The 7545-nt window shown below is 46.4% G+C and overlaps 1 pseudogene; it reads right to left on the minus strand.

Annotated features, from left to right (window-relative positions):
* Positions 1–349: 349 nt before the first annotated feature.
* LOC121301218 lies at positions 350–1834 on the minus strand (annotated as a pseudogene).
* Positions 1835–7545: the final 5711 nt, after the last annotated feature.

The raw sequence follows: 7545 nt of genomic DNA on the forward strand, positions 1-7545 counted from the left end.
ACCTTTAGTTTGCCACCTCATTTGTGGTGCTGTTTTGTTTCAGTTCACCTGTATATATGTTTTAAGATGGATCCTGTTAATTCAAAAACATTGACCACAAATGCAAGCGAAAATGCTTGTTTAACTTTGTGATGCATACGTCTGACTACATAGTAACGTATACATTGTAGAAAAAAGTGCAACAGTGGCACCTTGTGGTCAAACAGGAGTACCGATGAACTGCAGTGTCACAATTATGTCCTTACTTTAATGATTCCTTGCGCCTGTGTCTGTTTACTACATTAACCCATAGTAAAGCCGCCTCTTCACATGAGTTTGGTTACATTCACTGAAAGGATAGAAACTTCTCACTGGTTGAAGGTTTAATTTGTTCAGTTAAACAATTTAAAACAGGGTTGGATTAAAGGCCAGGCGTGGAGAGGACAGCTCTGAAATACGCGCTGCAGTAATACCGGCAGAGCTCCTGTTTTAAACTCGCAACGAAGCAAACCTGGAATAAACAAGGCAATGTTTTAGGAACACGCCTGCGACACCACATCTTTGAGCAAGCGACCAGGTTTCCCCAGCGCAGGGCAGGGTTTGCTGCAGAGCCTCCAGCCGCTCTGGTGAAAGGGGTTCCCAGAGAGGTCTGCCATCTTCACTGCGCGCACAACCAGCTCCGGAGTGCAGGACTGGACCGAGCCCATCACCGCGACGTACTTCCCTGAACACAAGAAGAAGCACCCTGCGCGTTTACTGTCAACAATGCATATGCACATACCAAACGAGAACAGTCTTTTACTATCCACAGCGATCACACATTCAATAGTGCTGCATTTAGAAATACAAAACTCTAATAAATTCAATGGATGATCTGAGCTGATCACAGCCCACATTGATAATTATGTTTCCTGAGCACTACACTATAGCTCACAATAATCATGCAAAAAAAAAAACAACCCCAAAAAAACCCTGTCTAATCATTACTCCAAGAATGCTGCCTAGCACATGATAAAGGGATGGCAATAAAACTCCCGTCGCATAGCAGTCTGATCCATTCCTGGTATTACTAGGAGTTTAATAAGACACACCTGTGCTTGTGCTTCAATCTCGTAGTAAATATACTGGAACCGGTGAAACTGCTATGCAATAGAAGTCTATATTATTTGGAGAACACTTTCTATCATGTTGCGCAAAGATGGCTACGCTCAAATACTTTTACAACCAAAACACCCATTAACAGCCAGTTCATTGACATTCTCGTTACCTCTGCGGAGACAGGGCCTGCCTCTCGGTACGCTACTGGCTGCGGTAACGATAAAGGTCCCGGTCTCGTCCAGCAGATGCACGGTGGTGTTCTGATCCCCGGTCACCTTCCTCACGGTGCCCTGCATCCACACCATCGACACCGCCAACTACACCCCAGCCTCTTCACGGAGTATGCGTGCTTCCCGCTGGGTCCCAGGCAGACCCAGCTGTCCCTAAGCTGACTGTAGAGGACTTTAATCAGGGGGCTTTGGAATAGCGCTCCCCCCGGGGCCCCGTGGCTCCGAGATGCATTCAGCACCCCGCGCTTCTTTACTTCGGCACTTCTGTCAGTGGACTGGCGCAGTCGGATGACTGTGGCAGCAGCAGCCAATAAGCGGGGAAGACTTAAAAAAGGAGACAGCGATTCATCAATATTATAGACAGCAGTGTGCTTTTTCTGTAAATTTTCCAATTATTTTAACTGTTAAAAAATATTTATTAGGTTTTTTTTTTAGACATATGGTTGACACTCTTACAAGATTTTTTTTTTACAAAGGGGGCACAGACAAGCCCTAACCTGTGAACACAGCGAGCGAGCAGTATACATGCCGGAGTGTACTGCACACAGAGGAGAGCAGTATACATTACCACGCCGGAGTGTACTACACTGAGAGGAGAGCAGTATACATTACCACGCCGGAGTGTACTGCACTGAGAGGAGAGCAGTATACATTACCACGCCGGAGTGTACTGCACTGAGAGGAGAGCAGTATACATGCCGGCGTGTACTGCACTGAGAGGAGAGCAGTATACATTACCACGCCGGAGTGTACTGCACTGAGAGGAGAGCAGTATACATTACCACGCCGGAGTGTACTGCACTGAGAGGAGAGCAGTATACATTACCACGCCGGAGTGTACTGCACTGAGAGGAGAGCAGTATACATTACCACGCCGGAGTGTACTGCACTGAGAGGAGAGCAGTATACATGCCGGCGTGTACTGCACTGAGAGGAGAGCAGTATACATTACCACGCCGGAGTGTACTGCACTGAGAGGAGAGCAGTATACATTACCACGCCGGAGTGTACTGCACTGAGAGGAGAGCAGTATACATTACCACGGGAGTGTACTGCACTGAGAGGAGAGCAGTATACATTACCACGCCGGAGTGTACTGCACTGAGAGGAGAGCAGTATACATTACCACGCCGGAGTGTACTGCACTGAGAGGAGAGCAGTATACATTACCACGCCGGAGTGTACTGCACTGAGAGTGTGTACTGCACTGAGAGGAGAGCAGTATACATTGTACTGCACTGAGAGGAGAGCAGTATACGCCGGAGTGTACTGCACTGAGAGGAGAGCAGTATACATTACCACGCCGGAGTGTACTGCACTGAGAGGAGAGCAGTATACATACTGCACTGAGAGGAGAGCAGTATACATTACCACGCCGGAGTGTACTGCACTGAGAGGAGAGCAGTATACATTACCACGTACGGAGTGTACTGCACTGAGAGGAGAGCAGTATACATTACCACGCGGAGTGTACTGCACTGAGAGGAGAGCAGTATACATTACCACGCCGGAGTGTACTGCACTGAGAGGAGAGCAGTATACATTACCACGCCGGAGTGTACTGCACTGAGAGGAGAGCAGTATACATTGCCACGCCGGAGTGTACTGCACTGAGAGGAGAGCAGTATACATTACCACGACTGCACTGAGAGGAGAGCAGTATACATTACCACGCCGGAGTGTACTGCACACTGAGAGGAGAGCAGTATACATTACCACGCCGGAGTGTACTGCACTGAGAGGAGAGCAGTATACATTACCACGCCGGAGTGTACTACACTGTACTGCACTGAGAGGAGAGCAGTATACATTACCACGCCGGAGTGTACTGCACTGAGAGGAGAGCAGTACCACGCCGGAGTGTACTGCACTGAGAGGAGAGCAGTATACATTACCACGCCGGAGTGTACTGCACTGAGAGGAGAGCAGTATACATTACCACGCCGGAGTGTACTGCACTGAGAGGAGAGCAGTATACATTACCACGCCGGAGTGTACTGCACTGAGAGGAGAGCAGTATACATTACCACGCCGGAGTGTACTGCACTGAGAGGAGAGCAGTATACATTACCACGCCGGAGTGTACTGCACTGAGAGGAGAGCAGTATACATTGCCACGCCGGAGTGTACTGCACTGAGAGGAGAGCAGTATACATTACATGTACTGCACTGAGAGGAGAGCAGTATACATTACCACGCCGGAGTGTACTGCACTGAGAGGAGAGCAGTATACATTACCACGCCGGAGTGTACTGCACTGAGAGGAGAGCAGTATACATTACCACGGGAGTGTACTGCACTGAGAGGAGAGCAGTATACATTACCACGCCGGAGTGTACTGCACTGAGAGGAGAGCAGTATACATTACCACGCCGGAGTGTACTGCACTGAGAGGAGAGCAGTATACATTACCACGCCGGAGTGTACTGCACTGAGAGGAGAGCAGTATACATTACCACGCCGGAGTGTACTGCACTGAGAGGAGAGCAGTATACATGCCGGCGTGTACTGCACTGAGAGGAGAGCAGTATACATTACCACGCCGGAGTGTACTGCACTGAGAGGAGAGCAGTATACATTACCACGCCGGAGTGTACTGCACTGAGAGGAGAGCAGCATACATTACCACGCCGGAGTGTACTGCACTGAGAGGAGAGCAGTATACATTGCCACGCCGGAGTGTACTGCACTGAGAGGAGAGCAGTATACATTGCCACGCCGGAGTGTACTGCACACAGAGGAGAGCAGTACAGTTGTTAATATGGCTTTTACTCACACCTTGCGGTCTTTACCTAGCTAGGGACGTGCTTAGCTGTATCTAGGTGTGCTTTATTGCGTGTGGTTAGCTAGGCTTAATGTAAATTAGAGCCTTACCAGTGATTCAAACCGTATCTGAAAGTGCATTTTCTCCCAGTATCGTGTAAACGCAAGCCTCGCGGTTCAGCAGACAGAGGCAGTGTTCCTGTAAATGTCATCATCTGCTAACTGTGTGCTGGCCAGTGCTATTGGCTGGTGGAGTGTTATGCAAATAATAGGCAGAAAGTGCGAGTTTGTGGGTTTGCATTGAGCTAATGCATCATGTAATATGTGGGAAAGGGTTCTGCGTCTGGAGATGGCGTCTGAGTGCATTTCTAATGAACGTTTAAACTGGCGCGATCAATCGGGAACTATACAAGCCCTCGAAACGTGGATCACCAGCACACTGGGCAGACTTGCATTAACATTAGCTGCCCCCACCTCTCTGTGCACTCAGGAATGCTTAAAGCATCTACAGTTTGATTCATTTCAAATGCAAGGATGTGTGTGCTGTACTGGATTTCCACACAGTGTTATTCCTTGTCTCTGACACTAGGGGGCCTCTTTGCTTAGGCAATGTGTTCATTGCTATGCACTCCAAGCCAATATGCAGTACAGCCTGATGGACATGTGTTGCACAGTAAGAATATATGCCTGCATATAAGTGAGATTAAGTAAGAGTTACAGGTACCATGGACAGTCAACGCCCCAGATCCCCTTTTCCAGTCAAGAGCAGGTCAAGAGCTTAAACTATTGGTAATTACCCAGTTATTCCAATGCAACTACACTATTTTGTATGCCCTTTAAATCTAAAGGCTGCTCATCCTTGGCAAGGTTTCAAATCAATGATTAGCAAATGAAGGTGGGCAGAGTGTGACATTCAAGTCTGGCTGATTGCTTATCTGCTGCACAGCTTAGCATCGAAATACCTTAGAAGTCATGAAAAGTTCAGCTCAGTTTCCCACAGGTTAGTTTCAGTGGTGCACTTGCTGCTGCACGTACTGTTGACGTGGCTAGACAGGACTTGTGTGCAGCACTGACAAGCAAGCCCAGATTCACACAGAACCAAAGTGAAGAATTTCAGCAGTCTGTATTAGCGTGATCCACTGGCCTGCAAACGCAGACTCCCGGGAGCCGTAACCCCAGCCCCCTTGTTAAAGAAGCTTGATCCTATAAGCCCTGGTGCATGGGCACTTGCTATCCTAATGTAACTGTGCTACAGCAAACATATCATACAATGGCATGTTGTGAAAAAACAAAGAACCCCACACTCCCTTTCCTGGTGATGTCTGTTAGGATTCAAGAAACAGCAGAGGCTCCAGTATTGCATTGACCTCTTCAAGGAACTGCAAAGAGATTAGGGGGAGAACAGTTTCATTCCAGATGGTTTCATTGTGGTTAAACAGTCAAGGCAGTTGTTTCCCCTCTACACTGGTTCCAGGAATCCTGCAGGATTACACACAATGCTGTAAGGGACTTCCTGTAAACTGAGGCTCTGACAGAAAGGAGAAGTTCAGTCATTCCTCTTCCATCGGTTCCCTTCCAGAACATACAAGGAAGAGACTCCTCCAGGAGCTGACGAGATCACAGCTAGAGCTGGTTGATAAGGGCACTGGTTTCCAGTCAACACGTTTTATTGTTATAGGTTTTGTAAAGTCAGGAAGACAGCAACTCGCCTTGTTGATTCCCTGGACCTTGTATGTAGGCTGGACTAAATGACAACACCAGCCAATCATGTGACTTCTGGGAATGAGCAAAATGTCAATGAAAGCAAAACACAGCCTGTAATGAATAGCAGTCAGGATCGTTTTCATGATTTTATTACACTTTGATAGGAGTAACCCTATTTTTGAGAAGTAGGACAGTACACTGAAACGGGATGGTTTGATACATTGTTATACAATATAATGCTTTCAATATGTAGTAATGAATAGCGAATCCATAGCTTTATCCCTAGTGTTTCAATAAACCTTATTGAACTATGGAGAATGCAGACCATAACCAGGGGAAAAGCATGGAAAAACAACAAAATGATTGCACAAAACTGCAAAATAACTACACAAAACTGCAAAATGATTGCACAAAACTGCAAAATAACTACACAAAACTGCAAAACGACAGGAACAGCTCTGACAGGAACTGCTTCAGTTGTGATTCTATTGAATCCAGTGGAATGGGTTACAAGGGCACCTATATTATAATCTGTAGGAGAGTCATGTGAACACTGGCTAATGATAATCACACGCTCAAGAAATTCACTTGCACCCTGGTATATGGTTCATGATTTGATCTGTTTTTCCATGTTTAATCATGCTTTCATGTACTCTGTACTGTTTCTAGAAATGCAGGCTGATGTCTTTGCTGCAGTTCTGTGGTGTGGCAGACACACATGCTTTAGACTTGCCATTGTTCTGCATGGTTAGCAGGAATTAGTATTTTAATACAATAAGAGTATAATGAAGATTGTGGTACTTCTACACAGCAGTCAGGGAATGACATTGTTGTCACCCTCTGCTGTTTCTACAGCATTTGCAGCTTGCATATCCACACTGTAGTTTAAAAACACAAGCAATGCACCAAAGGGGAGGGGTGGGGGGGGGTGGTGGGTGGGGGGGGTGGATTTGTGATTTTTCTTTAGAAATTACTTGACAGTTTCTTTGTTTTTCGCTGGTTTTTGAATAGAAATCTGCAGTGAGAGAGGGATGGGGGATTGGCTATGTGCAGCTGTGAAATAATAGATCTCTTGTTTCATTACAATGCACTGCTTCCCCAGAGCCTCAGCTCAACTCCCACTTCGAAAACTCCAGTTCTGGAAAAGAACAACAATATATTCCTGGGAAAAACACACCGTTCAGTGTAATTGAACGTGTACAAGCACTGGGAAGTGCTTATAAAGATACACACAGCTATCAACATAAAACATTTTCCAATAGAACCCTGTGCTGGATTCAAACCCAGGTGTAAGGCTTGAGCATTAGTCCACTGTCTGCTTATAGGTCTATCCATTCTTAAGAGTGCATGTGGCTAGACTGGAAGACATCGCTACACTGAGAAGCACACCAAATTCAAATCTTTCAGAGCTTTATACAATCTGCCGGCCAGGCGGGTCAGGTGTCACAGAAGGATGCCTTAGAGGAACATGTTCCGTTATATTAAAAACAAACACACCGACAAGCAAACAAAATACCTTCTCCGTGGCATGCCAACCACAAGACACGCCTGTTCAAACAGCATCTGCAAAACTCTCCTCTATACTGGACTGCATGGCACCCAATTACACCAGGGCTAGCATCAGCTTGCACGTCACTGAACTCCTGCGTACCGCGTCGTATTCTACCACTGCTCCTAACTATAACTGCTTCCTGTGTCTTGTATTTGACTTTACTTTTACACGTTCTTTTATAATTGCTGTTATTGAAATTATTCCAATTCATTCATCGCT

Source organism: Polyodon spathula, chromosome 27 (assembly GCF_017654505.1).
Source record: "Polyodon spathula isolate WHYD16114869_AA chromosome 27, ASM1765450v1, whole genome shotgun sequence".
NCBI lineage: Eukaryota > Metazoa > Chordata > Actinopteri > Acipenseriformes > Polyodontidae > Polyodon > Polyodon spathula.